The sequence below is a fragment of the Clytia hemisphaerica genome, unplaced genomic scaffold, assembly GCF_902728285.1.
Source record: "Clytia hemisphaerica strain Z4C2 unplaced genomic scaffold, Clytia hemisphaerica genome assembly, whole genome shotgun sequence".
Classification (NCBI taxonomy): domain Eukaryota; kingdom Metazoa; phylum Cnidaria; class Hydrozoa; order Leptothecata; family Clytiidae; genus Clytia; species Clytia hemisphaerica.
In genome coordinates this window covers 1,219,108-1,242,222 of record NW_027103598.1, presented here as the reverse complement: position 1 = coordinate 1,242,222, position 23,115 = coordinate 1,219,108, and the positions used below count along the sequence as shown (strand labels likewise).

Here is a 23,115-nt window from a genome sequence, read left to right as displayed (position 1 = left end):
TATAGCGCATCTGTGGTCAGCTTTCCATTGATCAAATTCTGCTGTTGTTCCTTTTTTAATTTTCCACACGGCACAACCCCTGCAAAATTTAGACATAACCTCAACATCAATGCGTTTTCCTTTACTTATGGTTGTCACCAAGCCATTCAACGATGCGTGTCCCCTACGTTGCCAGGAACCCTCCAGCGAAACATGACAGTCCCTTGCCTTCTTCAGTTTTCTCTACATCTGATAACACTTCTTTCCTGCCTTTTCCATACTTTCACTAGCCGCTGATTTGTAAGCAGTCATTAATCTATTATGAAAAGTTTGATTTGCAACACAGTACATATTGAACAATCGTGAAGAATTTCTCAATGGTTCGTACCCTCTCCCAATTTCCCGAAACGCGGTAATCATCTGATAGTTGACAGAAAATGGCCGGCTTCCGTTAGGATATTTATTTGGATCTTTAGCAGGTTTTGATCTATAAATTGGATAGTTCTTTGACAATCATCAATGCTGATTTTGTTCCTTCATCCATAGCCTTTGAAATATCTTCACCTGATACTTGGAAATTGTGGGACGGCCTTTTCCAGCTCAGCCAACTTTTGAAGCCTGAAAATAAGGAATGAAGACAGTATCTTATTAAATAAGATTGGTAATCACCAAACCTTTTTTCCATTCTTCAATGTTGATGCGTTGAATCGGTGAAGAGTCGGATTCGTCCATGTTTATTTTGAAATTATTCTACTTGTCTCAAAGATTTAAGCCTGTTGGAACAAAAGAAAAACCTTAGGGCACAGACTTTCTTTCTTTATTAGATAGCATAAAAGTCTTACCTTCCAGCATAATCCATCATATCAAGAAGGTTGAAGTTAGGTTTCCCTCAAACAAAGCCTCTAAGCTTGGAGAAAAAAACTTCATTGCTGTCTGAACCAAACAGTGAAACAGAGTATTTGATATTTGGATAATTACGGGTGAAAGATGCAGCAGCGAAGATCAGGCAGTGTCCAGCAATTACAACATCATTGTTAGTTTGCCTTGTGATGAAATGGATGGACTTGTTCATCTCTTCGACTTCAAGGAAAAATTTCCATAAATGGAGGAAGGAGACTGCGCACCAAATGTTAGTGATTCTTTGTAAAATTGTCAACTCTGATTCCTCAAAAGCTTTGAGGATATTCTCCCCAATATCAAGAAAAACTTGTGTGCCGATAGTTTCGCCGGTGGAAAATGGTAAAGATAAGATCGAACAACGGGACGCAAAATTCTTTTTGCAGATGCCACATTCTGCTTATCACGCACGTGAACATAGGTTGCAGATAATTCGCTCGCAAACTTGTACCTAAGAGAAATCAGATTTGATGGCAGGCTGAGTGATATCTTATTGGATACAATTTTTAACAAAAAATACGTGTTTCTTACTCCGTTACTCAAACATTCATTATCGTCGGTATTCTGTGTGTTAAAATTTCGGGGATATCGCTAAAAAGGGGGGGGGTTGTAGGGGTTCGAAATACTGTTTTCCCGTCAAAATTTTTGCTGAATCCCGGAATCCCGAAAATTGAAAAAAATAATAACACCGTCACACCGGTTTGTAGAGGTTAGAATACCGGCATAATGACAAAACGTAAGGCTAAATACTTTTTTGTCAAATCCGTAATACCGTTCTAAAAAAAGGTCCAATCCCGTCACACCGTAAAAGTACAAACCCCCCCTAAAAAGCTAAAGAAAAGTCAGATAAAACACTATACGTACTTTTCTAAAGTTATCATTAGAAACTCTAATTTGATCAATGAAGTTCCTACAACCAAAAGACGTCTACCATTCAAGAGCTGATTCCTCCGTTTTTTGATCAAGTGCTTCCAATCAGGAAACTGGATTTCTGGTAGTGATTTTCCGTTAATGATTGAAACAAGCTGTGGGAAATATGGAAGCCCGGGGATTTCGATTGTCTTCATTTTCAGTTTTCGAGAATGTAGTTTGGAAGTACTTGCGTACTTTACCATCCCCATCTGCACCTATTCCGACTATATCGGGGGGGGGGGGGTTTGTAGGGGTTCGAAATACCGTTTTCCCGTCAAAATTTCGCGGAATCCCGAAAATTGAAAAAACAATAACACCGTCACACCGGCTTGTCCAGGGCAAAATGTACCTAAATACCGTCACCGTCTGATTTTGAAATACCGTTTTCCCGTCCCTTTTTTCGTCAAATCCCGTAATACCGTACTAAAAAATGGCCAATCCCGTCACACCGTAAAAGTACAAACCCCCCCTATATCGATGTTAAAAGCTGAACTATAGCAACGTGCTTCATCAAGCCATGTTTCAACTGATATCCAGTTCTCACCTTTTTGTACCGGTGTGACGGTTAGTGTAAAACACAGGTCAGTGTTGACAGGTCAGCTTCAATTACTGTAAAACACAAAGAAAATGTTTGAAAAACAGTTGTTAATGTCAAGAATATAATTCCAAAGGCATTTTATTGATCTAAAACTATTTTAAAGCTAAAAATCTACCCAAGTGCTTACCACGTGATTTCGCGTTTTATACCGTGTATAACACGGACCTGTAATACTTGTATTATATATTACATCTATATCACACATGTAAACAGAATATCTTCTCAATGTTATGCGCATGTTACGTACGTATGTTATATACAAAGAATAAAGAAATATTCGAATATCGATCTCACCTTTGCTTTAAACAGCCCCCTATCAGGAAAATAGCTATTTCACAATCACTATGTCATATCTCATTTTATCTCCTGCATCACCTTGGATATGATAACAAGAATTGATGAAAATAGTGTCAATGAGATTATATTTTATAAATGTTTCAACATTTTTATCCCCTGCTTTGTATTTTTGATAAAATGACGTCACTATTTTCATCTCTCTAAAACAGCTCTCCTGGAGTATTTCTTGATTTCGAAACCTGTCAATCTATATCCACTTGCAGTGTCAGCATCCTATTATGCATGAAGAATATTTTATTGTTAATTGGTGTACAAAACCTCATACTTTGAGATAACATCATTATTTACATAATTTAAGTGTCATTTGTTGTCAATATTTGGGGTTGATGATTTGTCATTTAAGTCTTCTAAATAACATATTTTGATATTACATTTACATTACATATAATATTTTAAGGAGCTTATGTTATGGGTTGTATGTTACGAGTGCGTTACAGTTTTCCGGTCTGTAATTTGTATGACCTGTGACCCGTGACCTGTGACCTGCGACCCGTGACCTGTGACCTGCGTTTTACACTAACCGCCGGTGTGATCGCAACAACACAACATGGAATCTTTTTAAAGGGACCCCTCGCATCAAAAATGATAACAAGACACTCACTTCATAATCATATGAAAAGCAACTTCCCCAAAGTATTAGCATGAAAAACTCTTTCTTCGCTCCATAATTACAAATTATAAATTTTGATGTTCGCTCAACTTTCAGAAATTTCAACTGGCTTCTGAAGGCCTTCGAATTTTCTTGCGCTCTTGTCGCACCAAGTTGTCGACACGAGTGTAGAGGCCAGCTCTGGTTCGAACAATCTAGAATCTGTGCTCTTCTCCTAAGTAAAACCCTTTGCTTGGAGTCAAGTTGCGGGTTTATGGAGAATCGGTATTGGCTTCAGAACTCCCAATGAGCCCCGGTTGTGTTGGTTTCAGTCAGACGGAGACGCCATACTGTTTTCAGAGCAATTTTTTGATATCTCTACAGGAACTAGCAGTAAGTTTTATGTTCTTTGAATATGTTTTTGGGGGTATTTTGACCAATATAGTTTGATTTCCTAAAGATCACAAACAAGCGAGGGGTCCCTTTAATAACGGGCACGGGAAGGAACAGTGTTGCCTGTTTTGCTTTCCTTAGATTTGAGTTGGAAATAGTCGCAATTATGTCTTCGGCGTTCTTAACGATTATCTCCTTGTCTGTAGCGAACTCAATAATCCTGTTTGGACGGACGCGTAGAGTTGATATTACTGTCGTAGCGTCCATTGCAATTTTAAATGGTCCTGGAATATATGCGTAAGGCTCATAAGAGTTTCTTGTGTATTCAAAAGCGTTCATGTTTATCAAATTCTGGACGAGCAACTTTGAACATTGTTGAAATACTTGGAGCACCTAAATCATTAATTAGTGGTTTGCAGGTCCACCATAATCGAAGACGACAGCTAGGAAAGATTTTATTTCGTCACTCTAACGTTTACCTGAATAAAACAAAAGATGGAAGGTAACTTTTAGATGGAGATTAAAAAACTTAGAAAAATAGAACTGAATAGATTACTGACCACTTGGTTAAATCGATGGTTCCTATATATTTAATCGATGACTCCTATTAGTGGGTGAAAAAATAAGGTAAGATCTACTAGACAATGGAATCGTATAAACGCGTGTGCTGAAGTATTTCACTTATCTGCTCTTCCATGGTTCAATACGAAGTCATTAGCAAAATTGAACAATTTGGGTGATTCCTTCGAGATGTTGTGTAAGACTTCAAATGGTATATCATCTTTTTCATAGACCGAGGTTTGAGAATCGTTTTGTGTTTTGAATAGCTTGACGGTACGTTTGAGCTCCTCCACTGTTTCCTGGAACGGATTTTAAAAATTAAATCAATACATGCTTTTTTGAGGCCCATAATCATCGGAGCAACAAAGATTTGACATCTTGAACTTGAGGTCATCGAACGCTGAATCAAACTTTATTCGGACTTTATTTTGGATTGTTATTCATTTTTCGAAGAGTTCCTAGGTTTCACCCAGAATTATAATAAATCGCTCTTATCAGAATTTTGTATTTTTAATTTTCAAAAAAATGGAAATCAAGCGTCTGTTAAAGTTCACTAACCTTTGAACCAACAAAATCAATTATGCTACACAAAGTCTGTTCATTCTTTTCAATCAATTCCCTCTCACCAACAAATGATAACAGTCGTCTTGATACATCTTTAGCTTTCTGGTCAACTTTTTCAATTAAATATTCCGATAAAAGCTCTTTATGGTATTTTGAAGTTTATGTATTTCTTTGTCCCTTTCTTCGTGAATAATTCGAGAAAATTCATTTTCTGTCTTGAGATTCACTTGGACTTGACTACTTTCTTCTCGGTAAATCCGTTTGAAATTGCTCAAAACCAAGTCTGACTTCAATTTTTCTTGTTCTTCTATTTGCTCTTCAACTATAGTTGCATAGTTTGCAAGGCAATTCCCAAGTGCGCGTGTTTTTTCCAAGTCGGCCTAAATTTTGGAAAAAGATTTGTTTGGATGAGTAAAATTTCTGTAAAACATCAGGAATTGGATGGGTGAATCTGGTCCTTAATGGAACTTTGTCAACATTTTACAATATACATAATAGTGTTTCAGATTGGTACCTGGTTTGAAACAGCAGATACTGAAGTTAGACATGATTGGGTAACGGAATGTCTTTCTTCTGAAAAAGAGCAAAGTAATTAGATTGAACCATAGTCCGTTTAAAAAAACTCCGGTCTGAAAGCGAGCAAAACAAATTAATTTCTCAAACGCAAGTTCAAGTAAGAAAAAGTTGACCAGAAAGCTAAAGATGTATCAAGACGACTGTTATCATTTGTTGGTGAGAGGGAATTGATTGAAAAGAATGAACAGACTTTGTGTAGCATAATTGATTTTGTTGGTTCAAAGGTTAGTGAACTTTAACAGACGCTTGATTTCCATTTTTTTGAAAATTAAAAATACAAAATTCTGATAAGAGCGATTTATTATAATTCTGGGTGAAACCTAGGAACTCTTCGAAAAATGAATAACAATCCAAAATAAAGTCCGAATAAAGTTTGATTCAGCGTTCGATGACCTCAAGTTCAAGATGTCAAATCTTTGTTGCTCCGATGATTATGGGCCTCAAAAAAGCATGTATTGATTTAATTTTTAAAATCCGTTCCAGGAAACAGTGGAGGAGCTCAAACGTACCGTCAAGCTATTCAAAACACAAAACGATTCTCAAACCTCGGTCTATGAAAAAGATGATATACCATTTGAAGTCTTACACAACATCTCGAAGGAATCACCCAAATTGTTCAATTTTGCTAATGACTTCGTATTGAACCATGGAAGAGCAGATAAGTGAAATACTTCAGCACACGCGTTTATACGATTCCATTGTCTAGTAGATCTTACCTTATTTTTTCACCCACTAATAGGAGTCATCGATTAAATATATAGGAACCATCGATTTAACCAAGTGGTCAGTAATCTATTCAGTTCTATTTTTCTAAGTTTTTTAATCTCCATCTAAAAGTTACCTTCCATCTTTTGTTTTATTCAGGTAAACGTTAGAGTGACGAAATAAAATCTTTCCTAGCTGTCGTCTTCGATTATGGTGGACCTGCAAACCACTAATTAATGATTTAGGTGCTCCAAGTATTTCAACAATGTTCAAAGTTGCTCGTCCAGAATTTGATAAACATGAACGCTTTTGAATACACAAGAAACTCTTATGAGCCTTACGCATATATTCCAGGACCATTTAAAATTGCAATGGACGCTACGACAGTAATATCAACTCTACGCGTCCGTCCAAACAGGATTATTGAGTTCGCTACAGACAAGGAGATAATCGTTAAGAACGCCGAAGACATAATTGCGACTATTTCCAACTCAAATCTAAGGAAAGCAAAACAGGCAACACTGTTCCTTCCCGTGCCCGTTATTAAAGGGACCCCTCGCTTGTTTGTGATCTTTAGGAAATCAAACTATATTGGTCAAAATACCCCCAAAAACATATTCAAAGAACATAAAACTTACTGCTAGTTCCTGTAGAGATATCAAAAAATTGCTCTGAAAACAGTATGGCGTCTCCGTCTGACTGAAACCAACACAACCGGGGCTCATTGGGAGTTCTGAAGCCAATACCGATTCTCCATAAACCCGCAACTTGACTCCAAGCAAAGGGTTTTACTTAGGAGAAGAGCACAGATTCTAGATTGTTCGAACCAGAGCTGGCCTCTACACTCGTGTCGACAACTTGGTGCGACAAGAGCGCAAGAAAATTCGAAGGCCTTCAGAAGCCAGTTGAAATTTCTGAAAGTTGAGCGAACATCAAAATTTATAATTTGTAATTATGGAGCGAAGAAAGAGTTTTTCATGCTAATACTTTGGGGAAGTTGCTTTTCATATGATTATGAAGTGAGTGTCTTGTTATCATTTTTGATGCGAGGGGTCCCTTTAAAAAGATTCCATGTTGTGTTGTTGCGATCACACCGGCGGTTAGTGTAAAACGCAGGTCACAGGTCACGGGTCGCAGGTCACAGGTCACGGGTCACAGGTCATACAAATTACAGACCGGAAAACTGTAACGCACTCGTAACATACAACCCATAACATAAGCTCCTTAAAATATTATATGTAATGTAAATGTAATATCAAAATATGTTATTTAGAAGACTTAAATGACAAATCATCAACCCCAAATATTGACAACAAATGACACTTAAATTATGTAAATAATGATGTTATCTCAAAGTATGAGGTTTTGTACACCAATTAACAATAAAATATTCTTCATGCATAATAGGATGCTGACACTGCAAGTGGATATAGATTGACAGGTTTCGAAATCAAGAAATACTCCAGGAGAGCTGTTTTAGAGAGATGAAAATAGTGACGTCATTTTATCAAAAATACAAAGCAGGGGATAAAAATGTTGAAACATTTATAAAATATAATCTCATTGACACTATTTTCATCAATTCTTGTTATCATATCCAAGGTGATGCAGGAGATAAAATGAGATATGACATAGTGATTGTGAAATAGCTATTTTCCTGATAGGGGGCTGTTTAAAGCAAAGGTGAGATCGATATTCGAATATTTCTTTATTCTTTGTATATAACATACGTACGTAACATGCGCATAACATTGAGAAGATATTCTGTTTACATGTGTGATATAGATGTAATATATAATACAAGTATTACAGGTCCGTGTTATACACGGTATAAAACGCGAAATCACGTGGTAAGCACTTGGGTAGATTTTTAGCTTTAAAATAGTTTTAGATCAATAAAATGCCTTTGGAATTATATTCTTGACATTAACAACTGTTTTTCAAACATTTTCTTTGTGTTTTACAGTAATTGAAGCTGACCTGTCAACACTGACCTGTGTTTTACACTAACCGTCACACCGGTACAAAAAGGTGAGAACTGGATATCAGTTGAAACATGGCTTGATGAAGCACGTTGCTATAGTTCAGCTTTTAACATCGATATAGGGGGGGGGGTTTGTACTTTTACGGTGTGACGGGATTGGCCATTTTTTAGTACGGTATTACGGGATTTGACGAAAAAAGGGACGGGAAAACGGTATTTCAAAATCAGACGGTGACGGTATTTAGGTACATTTTGCCCTGGACAAGCCGGTGTGACGGTGTTATTGTTTTTTCAATTTTCGGGATTCCGCGAAATTTTGACGGGAAAACGGTATTTCGAACCCCTACAAACCCCCCCCCCCCCGATATAGTCGGAATAGGTGCAGATGGGGATGGTAAAGTACGCAAGTACTTCCAAACTACATTCTCGAAAACTGAAAATGAAGACAATCGAAATCCCCGGGCTTCCATATTTCCCACAGCTTGTTTCAATCATTAACGGAAAATCACTACCAGAAATCCAGTTTCCTGATTGGAAGCACTTGATCAAAAAACGGAGGAATCAGCTCTTGAATGGTAGACGTCTTTTGGTTGTAGGAACTTCATTGATCAAATTAGAGTTTCTAATGATAACTTTAGAAAAGTACGTATAGTGTTTTATCTGACTTTTCTTTAGCTTTTTAGGGGGGGTTTGTACTTTTACGGTGTGACGGGATTGGACCTTTTTTTAGAACGGTATTACGGGATTTGACAAAAAAGTATTTAGCCTTACGTTTTGTCATTATGCCGGTATTCTAACCTCTACAAACCGGTGTGACGGTGTTATTATTTTTTTCAATTTTCGGGATTCCGGGATTCAGCAAAAATTTTGACGGGAAAACAGTATTTCGAACCCCTACAACCCCCCCCCTTTTAGCGATATCCCCGAAATTTTAACACACAGAATACCGACGATAATGAATGTTTGAGTAACGGAGTAAGAAACACGTATTTTTTGTTAAAAATTGTATCCAATAAGATATCACTCAGCCTGCCATCAAATCTGATTTCTCTTAGGTACAAGTTTGCGAGCGAATTATCTGCAACCTATGTTCACGTGCGTGATAAGCAGAATGTGGCATCTGCAAAAAGAATTTGCGTCCCGTTGTTCGATCTTATCTTTACCATTTTCCACCGGCGAAACTATCGGCACACAAGTTTTTCTTGATATTGGGGAGAATATCCTCAAAGCTTTTGAGGAATCAGAGTTGACAATTTTACAAAGAATCACTAACATTTGGTGCGCAGTCTCCTTCCTCCATTTATGGAAATTTTTCCTTGAAGTCGAAGAGATGAACAAGTCCATCCATTTCATCACAAGGCAAACTAACAATGATGTTGTAATTGCTGGACACTGCCTGATCTTCGCTGCTGCATCTTTCACCCGTAATTATCCAAATATCAAATACTCTGTTTCACTGTTTGGTTCAGACAGCAATGAAGTTTTTTTCTCCAAGCTTAGAGGCTTTGTTTGAGGGAAACCTAACTTCAACCTTCTTGATATGATGGATTATGCTGGAAGGTAAGACTTTTATGCTATCTAATAAAGAAAGAAAGTCTGTGCCCTAAGGTTTTTCTTTTGTTCCAACAGGCTTAAATCTTTGAGACAAGTAGAATAATTTCAAAATAAACATGGACGAATCCGACTCTTCACCGATTCAACGCATCAACATTGAAGAATGGAAAAAAGGTTTGGTGATTACCAATCTTATTTAATAAGATACTGTCTTCATTCCTTATTTTCAGGCTTCAAAAGTTGGCTGAGCTGGAAAAGGCCGTCCCACAATTTCCAAGTATCAGGTGAAGATATTTCAAAGGCTATGGATGAAGGAACAAAATCAGCATTGATGATTGTCAAAGAACTATCCAATTTATAGATCAAAACCTGCTAAAGATCCAAATAAATATCCTAACGGAAGCCGGCCATTTTCTGTCAACTATCAGATGATTACCGCGTTTCGGGAAATTGGGAGAGGGTACGAACCATTGAGAAATTCTTCACGATTGTTCAATATGTACTGTGTTGCAAATCAAACTTTTCATAATAGATTAATGACTGCTTACAAATCAGCGGCTAGTGAAAGTATGGAAAAGGCAGGGAAAGAAGTGTTATCAGATGTAGAGAAAACTGAAGAAGGCAAGGGACTGTCATGTTTCGCTGGAGGGTTCCTGGCAACGTAGGGGACACGCATCGTTGAATGGCTTGGTGACAACCATAAGTAAAGGAAAACGCATTGATGTTGAGGTTATGTCTAAATTTTGCAGGGGTTGTGCCGTGTGGAAAATTAAAAAAGGAACAACAGCAGAATTTGATCAATGGAAAGCTGACCACAGATGCGCTATAAATCATACGAAAAGCTCAAGCGTGATGGAAGGAGCTGGTGTGGTGATAATGTTCAACGATCCATACAAAAGTTTGATTTATAACAAATACCTCAGAGATGGAGATACTTCTTTTTTTAAAGAGGTAGTAGAAGCCCAGTAGAAGCAGAACCCTACAAAAATAAAAAAGTCACACCAAACAAGCAAGAATGCGTCGGTCACGTTCGTAAGAGGCTTGGTACCAGGCTCCGCAGACAAGTAAAAGAATATTGGAAAGGGGAGAAAAATTAAAAAAAGGTTAAATGGTCACCTAAATTGTAAAACTGTCTGATAAACCAAAATAACAGACACCATGATCAATTCTATGCACAATTACTATGGAATGGCCATTCGTCGTTCGACTATTTTCGACAAAGTTCGTTTAATTACGTCTGGCTTAAACCAACTGGAGAGGATATATTTCAAAGTTAAGGATCGACCCTTGAAAGGCCGTTATAATCATTTGGAAAAACAGTATAAAGCAAAGAGAAGTAGACAAGAGAAAGCATCTGGCATCGGTGTTCTTGAAGAAACAGAGGCAATACAAAGATTGGCTGATATATAATTCAACAATTTAAAGACTGTGAAACAAAAGCATCAGAGGAAAAGGACCAAAAGAAATAAACACAAGATCGAGAGGTGGCACAGACAGGAGAGTCTAGCTTTAGGAAGCAAACGTTGGAGACCAAAAACGAAAAAGCAAACCGGCAGCGAAGAGGGAGGAAGCAGTAGAGGAACAGCCAAAAAAAGACGATCAAATGGGACCGTGGAGTATTTACACAAAAAAACTAAAAGTGAACAAAAATTAAGAAAGCAAGACTTGGAAATAAAGAAGGCAGAATTAGCGGATCGATGGGAGGAAGCAAAGACTTTGAGAGACATGGGATAAATTTGTATCTGGCTATCTTCTTTTATAGACAGAAATATTATTGTTTACTTTTTAAACCTAGTCGTTGTGAAAAGAAAATGCGGAAACAAAAAGTAGCTACCACGGCAACTTCTCTATTTTTTCACACCTATATGTTATTTCACAAGTTTTGCCGTTCTCGCTGTGACTGCGGAAAGTTTTCTAATAACAAAAGACAAGTATCAAAAAACACAAATTTTCAAAAAGTAGACCCAGAACCCGGTTCGACACCTAAAGTCCGAATTGCCGTGCAGACGTCTGTCCATCCGCACGGGAAAGAACAAAAAATAAAATGACTGACAAAACAAACAGACAATACATAATATAAAAATGTTTGCACTAAAAAATCATTTAAAGATTCGCCAAATTTCATGAAAGTCTCTGGAAGTCTATCAAAACACTTTACAATTTGTTTTTGCAAGAAAGATCTTTCAACTCCTTGATTGAGCATGCGTTTGAATAGTTCTGAAATTCTTGGCAGAACATCTTCAAAAAGAAGAGTGCATCTAGCAATGCGTAGGACCTCAGAATATACTGTAAAAGATGATGGATGGTAAATTACTATCTTTATGTGGCCTTCTCACAATGAAAAAGGAAAAGTGTCTCTCTTGTCAAACAATTTGTAGCGAAAGATGTTATTTTTAATGCTTATATCAAGATCCAAAAACGTTGCATATGTTCCATGATGTTCAACTTTCAACTGTAGCTCTTCCGGATAGATATCATTATAACATGAGAACATTTCTATCATTAATAGCGCAAAGGTCATCAATAAATCTACCAACTGAATGAAAATTGTATGCTCTAGGAGAACTAGTAGATATCCAATTTTATACATATTTAGATTATTATATAAAAATTTACTGTATCCCTATTCTAGGTTAAACATAGATGGGGAGATGTGCAATGAGAGGAAACCTGGAACCAGTCCCTGTTTTCTCAGTCACACATCTCTCCATCAAAATTCATCAATAGAAATATCTAAATTATCTAAGACCTGGTCGAGTAGAGTTCTCACAGGCCTTCCTCTTTTTGTATAACTATCATCATTAAAAGCTAGCATGCGACATATAGTTCTTTTGTTGATCTCTTATGAATAATTCTAAGTCACCTGACAAGTTTCGTGCGGACAATGATTAGATATAATCAAACGATAATCATTTTCAGTCAGATTAAAAAACTTTTGACCATTACGTATCATTTCGCCGAAGAAAAGAATGATAACTAACATTCATTCAATCTTTCAAATTGATTTTTTGTTAGGTTCCAGTTTTGACACGCGTACGTAAGCCAACTTCTCACAAACCTATCGAGGAAGTTGATTCAGGTGCAAAGGTTGATTCGTATGCTCTGGAAACAATCTATAAAAGTTGGTTCGAATTCGACTGTGACCTTAAAATGTTGATGAAGAGACTTGTGCTCTTGACCAGTGACCAAGGATAGTAATCTGAATGCATCAGGGATTTCAACTAAAATACGAAGTATGAGCAGTGCACCCACTTGAAAATCTTCTCGAGACTCTTACACAAACAATGGATGGAAAAGTTTTTTATTTGCTTTCATTTCTTCGTACAACCCAAACAGCGTCAGACCTTCTTGAATCTGCTCTAGATATGTTCTCCTTTTCGATGATTTCAATGGTCTCAATAATTGTTGTTAATAATTCGTTGTTTATACTACCTGGTTAACCACTATCAATGGTAGGGCCCCCATGATAACATCAGCCATTTGGTATGTTCGAGCCGAAAATCGAAAATCGACCCTTTGAGAGACAAAATTTTGGTGAATTTGGGACCCTTTGAGAGACTTTTTCCTAAATTTTGGTCCATTTTTTCCAAATTTTGGTTTGATTTTCACCAAATTTTGGTCAAAATTCTTGGAAATCGTGACCCTTTGAGAGAGAAATTTTTGATTTTTGTGATTTTGGGATCCTTTCAGAGACTAACTTTTGAATTTGTACCCATTTGAGAGACTTTTGAGGAATGAGAAAAGGTACCCTTATGGCTCGCACATACCTGGCACCCATTTTGCCTAAGTACCCCCCCCGGGCTTCTTGGAGATCATTTAAAAGGTCCTGCAAAGATTTTCTAATTTAGTCACTATTGGAAATGGATATTTTTAAGCGCTAAATGTTAAATCTAGTCTGAATTAAGATCCAAACCTAAGAATGCTGTAAGAATACTTTAGGATGATTTTCCTTAAAAAATTAAGAATATCCATGATGAAATGGATTTACACCATTCTTATAAAAAAGCAGCGTGTATTGAATATAAAGCTTCCCAAACCAATTCCAAGAAGTATTTTGGCACCATTCGATATGATGCAGATCATACAATATTTTCGCGTGTTACAAATTTTCGCGGGTACTTAAGGGCTCTGACCATAGTCGGAAAATTTATTTTAGTATCTGAACATGAAAGTTATGTTTTAGATTCTTTAACACTTTTAACAAAGAATTGCCTTTATAAACAGAAACAACACTTTTTAATCAAATCTCTTAATTGCAAAAATGACGTTATGACGTTAATAATATGTTGCATCACCTTCTTTTATAAAAAGTGCTAAGTTTTAATGAGTAATTAACCTTTTTGTTTCGAAGTTTTTTCAAACTGTCCGCAAAGAATTGAACTATTCTAAATTTTGCGGAAAATTTTTCTAAAAAGATGTGTCAAAAGTTATGACTGTTTTTTTAAGCAAAAACCAGATGAAAAATTGATGAAAAACCACTATTTTGAAGATTTCGAGACAAAGAAGCATTTACAAAAATTTTCCACAAAAAACTTTAATGTTCGGTAAAAGATACACCATCTACTGCGAAAATTCTTTCAAAATGTTTTTTCTTCGCCGAAACTAAGCTCTTCAAAGTTGAAATACTCTTCCTCGCAAAAGTCTTCATTTTCTTCTTCATCAAATTTTTTCAATGCAATTTTTGAATTTTCAGATTCAGGAATAGTTTGTCTAACAGAAAATGTATAACATGCCATAGTTTTGTTGGGTACATCAGTCAAAAAACACATTTTAAACACGGCAATTATGAAAAATTCACTATGGTCAGAGCCCTTAATTTCGCGAGTTTTTTGGTCAATTTCACGAAATTTAATACTGTTTAAATTTTTCCAAATTACAAAATCGCGAAATTAAATACACGCGAAAAAATTTTTCTTAGTATTTTGTTAGTATTTTTACATCAAAAACGTTGTGTTTCAAGCAAAATCAGTCTTTTTCTTGCTTTATATTCCAACTTTCTGAAAATACCTAGTTTAGTGAATCGCGAAATTTAATACACGCGAAACACGATTTCACGATTCGCGAAAATTTGTAACATGCGAAAATATATACCAATAAGGGGAGATCGACCACGTATTTATAATCCTCGAGCAAGTTAAGGCCTGTGCTAGACTTGCCTATTGCATAACTTTGAATTAACGTCCCCTTCTTTTAAATACCCGCCTCGAATAAACGCCCCTCCTAAAAGGAAAATTATTTAATAAACGCCCCCTCAAATAAACGCTCCCTTCTAATGAACGCCCCGGCAATTATTAAAAACTAGTGACTTGCATACTTTGATTGCGGAACGACCGTTTTGAGGGTGCGAAGCGCCCGAATAGGGAGTGTAGCATCCTTTCTCTAGATCTGCGCGTGGCGTAAAAATGAGCCGGAAGAATGGTGAAATATCGACTTTGCTTCGTGTTGGATGGGATCAAAATTAGTTTAGCACTATTAGAAGTATTTGTTTCGTAAAATACTTATTTTAATAGAATATAATCTATGTTTTGATATATGAATTATAGAAGTTTTTGAATTTTATTCTGCAAAGCAAGGTTCTTGAAAAAAATAGTTTGGACTGGTTTGGATTGATTTAATAAATGAAACATTGGAAACATCTTTTTGCCGAACACACAATATCGCAAAAATAGACTCACAAAAAGACAAAATTTCATCACGCAAAAAATCTCACTAGTCTTGATAAGTTACTGGAAACAGGGGCCGCGGCAGCGGGGGGGGGGGCACCCGGGCATTGGCCTGACCACATTTTTTCAAAGCAAAAAGAAAATTTACTGATTCCGCTAAATTCTGCGTAAAAACCTTGAAAAAGACCTGTTTTAGGCAGTCTAGAAGGGCTAATTTTCAAAAATTTCTCCCGTCGGCGCCAACCATGGTGGCACCTCCTTAGACACTAAACCATGGCCCTACCATTTTCAAAGTGGAGCCGCGGCCCCTGGGAAATTATTTCTAGGCTGCTGATTCCTTTTCAGAAAAAACCTCGCTGATTTCTATTAAGCATCAATTTACATTCCTGTGTGAACCTTGCACAGGAAACTATATGATAAATCTAACCTATTTAAGCCTGTGTGAACCTTGCACAGGAAACTATGTAATAAATCTAACCTAAACATGTGTGAACCTTGCACAGGAGACTATACAATAATTTAATTTTCCTCAAAGCATTATTATGAGAGACTTAAAATCATCTTCCTGATCTAGGGGCTAAAACTTCCAAAGTTGAGACAGAAAAGTAGGACTGTACAAAAATGAGATATTTAAAACAAGGGTTTACTTACGAAGTAAAACCTTTCAAGATTTTCTGGGCTTTAACTATGGGTTCTATCTGTCGTTTATTACTTACCAACTATCAAATATAAGTTCTCGAAAAGCCAAATTCTTTTCCTTATCCTTTAATGCTAAACGAATTCTAGATGAGGGCTTCTTCAAATTTTTAATAAATTGAAATACTGTAAATGCATCACTGAACATAAATATTTAAGATTCACAGGTAAAGAAGGGTATGATTGTGTATACGAAGATTTTCAATAAATAATTCTTTAAGTTTGAATGCACCGTATCAATCAGCTATCAAAGATGATTGATACCAACACCACCCTTCTCCACCTGTAAATTAAAAATAACCCTCCCTCCAAAATCCCTCTCCCACAATTTCCCAACTCTACCCTCTCTCACACTCCTGGAAATCTCTCCCCCTTACCACCTCTACGTCGACCCCCCTGTCAGCTCTAGCCCCTCTAGCACCCACAACACTACCCCCTCTCCCTTTCTCATCTCTTCGCACTACATCATCCTCTCTAACCGTAGCAATACCTCCTCTACCCCGACCTCGACCTAAACCACGACCCCTGCCCCGACCACCTCTACCCCTTCCACCCCTACCCCGATTTCTTCGTCCCACCCGCCAAACAAAACAAGAAGCGTTTTTGCCTCCCAAACTCTTTCATTTATTGAAGGCGCTGGTTGACATTGGCCCGGGATGGTCCAGACGATACTCATCCAAATCGGCACGTGTGAGTTCCTTAAAAATAATATCAAATTTACTTAAACATAAAGTAGAGTACCGGTTACACGGTCAAGTTCAAAGGGTGTAGAATAGATGGTTTTGACATTTGGCACTTCAACGTTTCGGTGCAAGAAAACCATGGTCTCAATTGATTCTTTAATATCGTAAATTTTACTCACAAGTGGTTCATCCGGGTTTCTGGTTCATCATTATTTGCAGGTGTCTCTTCCAGGAGGAAATCTCCTTCCATGGGGTCATTCTCACTACCCTCAGCGTTCCCAAATCTACTCAGCAATTGTTCAATATCCTGTCTGTGTTTGTTTTGGATTGATTCAATTGATTTTTGATGTTGTTCATGCAATTGATCGACTTGTTCTTGATCCCTTTGTTGACAATGGGTTGGGTGTCACATTGCCCTGCCCAGGATAACAGCCTGGGACGTATATGTTGAACCATCCGAGGATGATCATTTCTCCCTTCATATCTTTGTATTTGACCTTCTGTAAGTCTAGCTGCAAAAGGATTTGTCTTTTTTCCAGAAGATCTTTTACTTTCCTCATCATACTCACCAAAATGATGCCTGCAGTATCGAACAACTTTTTTAACTGTTGACCATTTTCATCTTTTTCCTTTGTGGTAACAGTTTTCCGGTGGAGACAATATGAGCTACATGAGTGTAACATGACCTTATTAACTGTATCACTATTTAGTTCTTTAACTTTGTTTTCATCTGTTTGACAGAGAATACATTTTTTCAACACATTAGCATCTACATTTGGCAAAGTTCCTTCTGGTAGTGGCCATTGATGTTTATTTGGAATCCATTCAGGTGGTTTATCCTCATAGTATTCAACTGCACCCCCTGCAGGATGCATAGAAACGAATTGGGGAGATAAAACACCTTCTCCGTTCAACTCATTGGTTTGGAGCCATTTTTCTAAGTCACTGGCAATGTTGACTGCTGGATCATCCTTATCTTGAGATAATATAGCCTTGACTATTAGATAATGGAGTTTTGAAAAATATAATGAGTGAGAATGGATTTGGCCCCGTGATTTGGGAAATTCATAACGACTCCAAAACTCTTCATATTGAAACAGGTCTTTTAAAACAGTATCTTAATAATTGGTATGTCTTATATCAAAGTAAGAGGTGACAATGTGTTGGTTTTGTAATATAACCTGGTGACGGTACTTAGAATCATTTGTAAATTTAAGTCTAACATCACTTTCTGATTCTCCATTAATTTGAGCAATATATTTGATCAAAACATTATGCAATTGAGGCCAGTGGTGCTCAGCACAGCTACTGGTGTCAAAATAAGTAGGGTAAACTTGGTGTTCTTTCAACATAAAAAAACAAAGTGAGTCTAATTCATCTTTTCTCTCTCGCCAATATGGTGCTGTGTCAACTAGATTAGCACTCATTGATAATATTTTGCGAGGAATTGCCTCGTTTTGATTTTCTAGTTGTTGAACTAACTCATCCCTTGTTATGTGTTTTTCATTAATTTGACGCAAAAACTTCCTTGATTTAAAGCTTTCTGACGCAGACTGGTATTCATGAGATGAAATTTTAAGAATCTGTGAGCAGGTACACGACTGTCTTTACAAAAGTATATATGATCAATCCAGTCCTTAAATTTTAAAATCACAGGTTCCATTAACAAATATATGAGGATAGCACATAGTAAAAAATCCCTATGTGGAAAGCCCTGGGATAGGTTTTTCCCTTTTGTTATTGTGTAGCTTACCTATGTCGGCTATCACACCTGTTTCAATAAGTTCTTCGATATTGCAATTTTCTCCAAGAAATAGGCGTAATGCATTTTTAACATTTTCATCTGCATCAGAGTTGGTTAGTTGGGCTGCAGATCCTGAAGATGTTGTTAATTCTTCATCTACAGCAAGCTTTTCAAACTGACCTGGTGCTGGTCCCCTATCTTCAGTAGCCTGTTCAGTGTTACTATTGTCAGCTGAAACTATTAGAAGTCCTTCAACAATACCATGATTTCCAGGAATGTTAAGAAGCTGATCCAGTTCAATTGTTACATCATGATAATATGGATTGGGCTGATATAAAAAATATTTACCTTTCAGAATTCTCCCTGATATATGATCTTTTCCATGATACTGTGTGTATCCGTGTTGTGGGTTGTCTAACCCATAATAAGGAAATCCAAAAACTAAACCATTGAGAGCATCTTGAACCCTTTGTCTAGAGGCCATGTATGCTTTAGAGTTATTGCTACCACTTCGAATCAACAAAATACCAATCTCAGTGGGCAATCGAGGCAGTTACGTAAAGATTTTTAAATTTGAAGGTATGGCTACTGCATGTCCTTTTGAAGCAAGCATGCCATATTTCAAACAATGAACATAAATGGCAATAGAGATTTTTCTAATGTTTCAACAAAAGTCAACCCTTTTAAAAATGGAGGAACATCAATGAAGTTTTGATTATTGTGCATCAAATTCCTTTGGTCATCATGAAAACAATCAATAGGAGGGGACAGAGCTCCTGAAAAAAAACAGTGCTTGGTTTTGATTACCTTTTATCTTTTTATGAAATTCATTGTTGCACCTATTACATCTTTGTTCTTGAACTTGCCAAAAGTTAGGAGGATCCTTTTGCTTTTTAGGGACTTGTAAAAAAAATCTGGCCTGACTTCCTGGCATGTAATACATTCAGAAACAGTATGGCTGTCTTCTCCTTCAATAAATTTTGAAATAGTCTCTTTAACAAGAACGTTTTCATGGATTTGAAGATCACCGTGACTGTGGACATACGAGTTAGGTATAACGTTGCTTGTTACTTCAGGTTGTTCAACCATTTCAATGTCTCCATTATTTTGCAAGGGAACATGAATGTTATCTGAATGATGTAGTTGTATATCGTTTTTCTGTGTTGTAAGTGGATTTTTTGGAAAAAACGTACTTTTACATAAGATGTCTAGCTCCTTGACGATCTCTTGATGTTTTTCTGATTTACCTATGGGTATTTGTTGATATGATTTTGACACAGGAGGAAAAGTTATCTTTAAATTCTGGTCAGCCTTCTGAGAATGAACAGGAGGATTAGTGTTGATTTCTTTGTTCTTTCGTGATGGAGTGTACATATTGAGTTGTGACCAGAGTCTTTAGACACACTAGCAGAACTAATTTCAAAATGAATTTCTTGTGCATTTGAATCATTTATTTTAGATTTATTATCACATGTTTCAATGTTAACGGACTTTGTAATCTTATCATTATTGCTGGTTTTCTCTACACTCATTTTTTTCTTCTTTAATTTCACTTCGCATAGCTTTTCTACGTTTCCTCTTTGTTGTAATCATTATACATACTACATTCTCCCTGTAAAAGTTTATCAGCTTTGTCTTGACGATGTTTCTCTTCGCCTGTGTATGTTGTATTTTTCTCTCCCTTAGACAATGTTAGAGATGAAAAAATGTGTGGTTTGATGATACTATTTTCTTTTGAATTAAGGGTTGATGAATTTTGATTGGGTTTTGACGCATTATGACATGTTTGACATGATATAGACTCTAAGCTAGATATGGTAAACACAGATTCTTCTGGCGCGGAACTTAGATTTAAGTCATAAATTTGGTACAGCATATATATTAGACATTCTTGAGCATCAAACTGTTGAAAACGACTGTGATCATAATCTGCCCCAAAATGAAAAGAGGGAATCAGGTGGTATGTTTCAATTGGTATGTTTGATAATGTCATGGCAATAAACAATTCTCTAATCATTGTCTTTCCTGAGTTATTACTGTTAATGTCAAATTCATAAACAAATTCACGAAAAGTCTTGAGAGAATATAATGCTTGAATAACAGAATTAAAAAAGCAGACATTTTGGCCCAAATTTCTTCGCCCTGGTGGGGAAAGTCGTGATCGCCGTGACATTTTTTTGACGCACACATCGATGGATTGGTATTGGATAATTTGTAGCAGTGTTGGACTGTTCTGTTACAGTATTAATTTTTTAAACGTTATCGATATCGTTGATAAATGAATGATATTTCATTCGCAAAAATTAAGTGAAACTTTTAAAAGGTCTATAAAGAACGGAGTGAAACCCTACTTCAATATATTTCCTTCCTACAAAGTAGTGAAACTAAGTGAGGAAAAAGTCAACAAAATGTACTTCCCTATACACAGCTATAGATAATGCTGATGGTACCATAAAAGTTGTGTTACTTGTGTGTAGATGGTGTTATAAATCCAAAACTATAAATGGTGAATAAACCTGATGATATGATTTTTCCAAGTGATAATTGCAACACCAATAACAAAGACAGCAGAGCAATAAATTTAATAATCTGTAGAATTTTCAGTAAAAGCTTCGAGGTCGATGAAAGTCTTCCAGGAAACTCTTTGAATGCAAAAAAATCAAAATGGATATACACAAAGATCGAAACCATGACAATGAAAATATCATAACCAATCAGCTGTCTGATATAGTAGGGGCGGGAGAAAATGTACGGGAACGATGGAATATCTATTATGGAAATTGCCCTGACTCGGAGATTTTCGGCGCCGTAGAGTGGTTCCTTTTTTGGACGAAACCATCCTAAATACAATCTACCAAACCGATATTGAAATGCCTCCTACCCTGATGAAAACAACAGGGATCTGAATAATAATCCACATTTAACAGATGGGAACTAAATTTTTGTTTTCGTCTTGCGCTCCCCTGGGTATATAGAATTTAAAGGTACATAGCAAAACTGCTTCGCTCATGTATATTCGCTTCGCAAAAATAGCCTTATGGCATTGCTTTAGTTACCTCTTGTTTGAATTGGTCAGCAAGATGTGACATTAAGACCAGCGAGCATGATCTTTTTGGATATTTCCGATTCAAATTTTGAAGCACCATATTTAGTTGTGGACAGAGCAATCCAAAATGCTACCCCAGAAATGATTAAAAAATCATATCTTAGGAAATATGTCAAAGAGCGTTATAGAAAATTAATGGACGTCAGTTAAAAAATAAGAAATATAGAGAAATTTTCCTTACCTGGTATAGGCGAGTCGTCCTCATCGTAATCTTCAAACTCATTGTCATTTTCAAAACCAACAATATCCCGTTTTTTCTTAAGTTCTTCTCTCAAATTGTCGATTCAATTGCACACGTGCAAGAAAAGTATGTCACAACATTTTCAAAGGAGTCAACAATATTCTCAAGTTCCAGGCGTTTTATATCAATATTATAAGCAGCTACTCCAAGATCTTTTTCAACGACATCCCATAAACAACAAATAGAAACAATGTAAAACCGATCTTTAAAAATTGGAATGAGGAAATTCTTCAAGCCATTTCGTAAATTCCGCGAAACACACCAAAATGGCTAAATCGCGAAATTAAATTCCGCGAAATTCGATTTTTTTTCTTCTTTTATTTTGTTGTTATTGACCAGGTATTACCAAAAAAGATGAACACAATTGATTTTTAAGCATGTAACGTGTATTTGTATACAAGATGAAAGTGGTGATGGAGTGCGAAATATTTTAGATTTTTTGGAGGAAAAAGACGGCGATGAAGTTTAATCATGACCTATCATAGAAACATTCATATTTGATGTTATTATTTTGTTGTTAAAGTTTGTTAATAAGACTGAAATATGTCTTGAAATCGATGAAAAATATGAAAAACATTTTCTCTGTAAAAAAGATAATATTGTGATTTGATTCGCCGAAAGTATTTAGAAAAAGATGGCTGCCGAAAAGCAAATCTCAGTGAAAAATTGATCATTTTCATCATTATTCATGATGTTTTGGACATGATTTATGAGAAGTTTGATGCATACTGGCTCTCCAACAATGTGGAAAAACTTTGGAGAAATTTTGGCCATGAATCGTCAGCTGATCGAGTGCTTGAATCTTGCATATGGCTAAAACTTCTTCTAGACGTAAAAACTCTGTAACTTGGAAATGAAACTTTCAAACACACAGCCATTGGAATTCAAAAGAGAATACTAAAATTACAACATTACAGTGCAAATTTGAAAACGATCTGAGTAATTTTTATGGTGTTATGTGTATGGCTGAAAATGATCCTGTTTTATTGTATTCATCATTGTTGACTGACGACCGTTCCTTTTGATTTTTCAAACCCGACACAGATTTTTTACAAACATATTACTATGAGAATTCAATAAAGGGTACTAAAACACAATTCCTGTGTAAATTTGAACAAGATTGGAGAAATCTTCACAGTGTTATGGCTGAAAATGATCGTTTTTGGACTTTGTCGTAATTTCATCGCGGCTGCCCAGTGGGCACAGGACGTCCAGAGGACGTCCATACAAGGTCCATTTCGGACGAAAGGACGTCAAATGTGGACGACTTTAGGACGTCCTAAGGACGTGAAAAATGAAACGGATCCCGTCCG

At 36.4% G+C, this 23,115-nt stretch overlaps 1 long non-coding RNA gene across 1 annotated transcript in view; it reads left to right on the top strand.

Annotated features, from left to right (window-relative positions):
* The window catches only part of LOC136801976 (uncharacterized), a 76,431-nt gene that overhangs the window by 11,998 nt on the left and 41,318 nt on the right, over positions 1-23,115 (top strand). The gene's annotated exons all lie outside the window — the stretch shown is intronic.